Below are 2,074 nucleotides of genomic sequence, written 5' to 3' on the forward strand. Positions count from 1 at the left end.
ATTCTCCTGGGCAGAGCTGGCTCTCACTGTTTGGTTTCTCTTGCCCTTCTCAAAGATGGCCGCTTTGTCCTCACTTTCCCCAGGCGGGCTTTAGCTCCAGTCTGGTCTGACCCTTTGCCAGTGTCAAATATGGTGCTTTGCTCTGGCTGTTGGGGAAGGAGCTGCTCTGTGGGCGTGTTTGAGAATGTCTTTTGTGGGAGTACTCATGCTGTCTCTGCGATTTCAGCCCATCCTTGCTCAGACTGTGATCCGTGTCTGTATGCTGCAGTCTGGAGGATTTCTCCCTGGTCTCTGTTGAGCTGCGTGGATTGTGGGATGCCGCCCGGAGCTCAAATCTGTGTTTTCAGACCACCAAAGTCGATTTTTCCTTCCTGGCCAGAATCCCTGTACTGTTATAACTTATTTGGGCAGTCTATCTAGAAGTAAAAGTTTCTCTGGGGTGGGAAAACTGCGATGTTGGAGGGAGCTCAGCTAGGGCTCTGCTGCTCCTCCGCTGTCTTCCCAGAACCCCTCATAATTGAAATTCTTGAGAAAAAGCAGCTGATTAACCCTGGTCAGACAACACATTGGCATCATTTGATGAGCATCCCTAGTTCAATGCTGAGAAGTAAGATACAGAATACTAAAATATATTAGCATCAAGGAGATGATTGACTGTGGCAAAATGCCAGCAGTCCAGCCACAGCACAAACAAGGTCTCTGAGGGGCAACGGGATGATGATGAAGATGGAGAGAAGGCTGATGACACAACTCTGTTTATTCCAGCAAAAACCTTGGCTATATACACATTCTATATTTTCAAATGCTTGCATGATATTGTTCTAGGACCCACTGTGCTGAAAAAATGCAGACAACACACATCCTTTCTCATTCTATTTTAATCAATCTTTGCCCACCAAACTCCTTCAGTAAAGGACAAAAGCCACCAGGACCAGAAGCTGAAAGAAACCCTTCCTCAAACAAAAGGGTAAGTACTTGCAGGCCTGAGGATTGGCATCAATGGCTTTGGAGCCTTTGCTCACACATTGCCAGCTCCTGGCACCCCAGGGTCTGCAACAGTAAAATGTGTAGGATTTTCACACTCAACAAACCTTAAATGACACAATATCTTTATTACTCTTAAAGTTATGTTTTTTTGGTGTGTGTGAGTGTGTGTGTGTGTGTGTGTGAGTGTGTGTGTGTGCATGCGCGCTGGTCCTGGAGCTTGAACTCGAGGTCTGGGCTTTGTCCTTGAGCTTTTATACTCAGTATTCTTCCACCCAAGCCACATCTCAATTTCTGGCTTTTCTGGTAGTTAATTAGAGAGTCTCATGGGATGTCCTGCCCAGTCTGACTTCAAACCACAGTCTTCAAGTCTCAGCTTCCTGAATAGCAATGATTATGACTTTTTTAATGGAAAAAAAATCTAAAGGCTATGAATTTTTCTTTATTCAAATGAAACAGTTTGAAAACATATGGGAAAGTACAGACTGGTTCAAAGAGACCCAGAACCAGAGCGTTCCTGTGAGCTGCTGCCGGCAGAGCGCCCGCAGCTGCAAGGGCAGCCTGGCCCGGTCCTCGGAGCTCTACGCGGAGGGCTTCGAGGCGCTGGTGGTGAAGAAGCTGCAGGAAATCATGATGCACGTGGTCTGGGCGGCGCTGGCCTTCGCGGCCATCAGCTGCTGGGCATGCTGTGCGCCTGCGTGGTGCTGTTCCGCCGGAGCCGCGACCCCTCCTAAGAGCTGCTTATCGCCCGGGGCATCTATGCCTAGGCCGCCCGGCGCCGCGCTCTGATTGGCCAGGGCGGCTCCGCCCCGCCCAGAAGCGCACGCGCGTGCTCACTGCTGTCTGTCGGCCGCCCGCCCGCGTAGAGCAGTACTGACACCCCCTATCCCCTCCCCCCCCCCCCGCCCCATGTAAATAGACGAGGACTCAATAAACGCCCGGCGCCGCCCGCCCCGCGCCCGGGCCCCGGGTCTGGAAAAAAACAATTGATGAATGCTACAGTATCAATGAAATTTGTACCTTCGAAGGAAAATAAAAACAACAACCAAGAAACCCAGGTGATACTGATCAAGATCCATTGTACTCATAA

General features: G+C 50.0%; 1 pseudogene; it reads left to right on the plus strand.

Annotated features, from left to right (window-relative positions):
• Positions 1-1,434: 1,434 nt before the first annotated feature.
• Positions 1,435-1,766, plus strand: LOC125343019 (annotated as a pseudogene).
• The last annotated feature ends 308 nt before the right edge of the window (positions 1,767-2,074 follow it).

The sequence above is a fragment of the Perognathus longimembris genome, chromosome 28 (genome assembly GCF_023159225.1).
Source record: "Perognathus longimembris pacificus isolate PPM17 chromosome 28, ASM2315922v1, whole genome shotgun sequence".
Classification (NCBI taxonomy): Eukaryota; Metazoa; Chordata; class Mammalia; order Rodentia; family Heteromyidae; genus Perognathus; species Perognathus longimembris.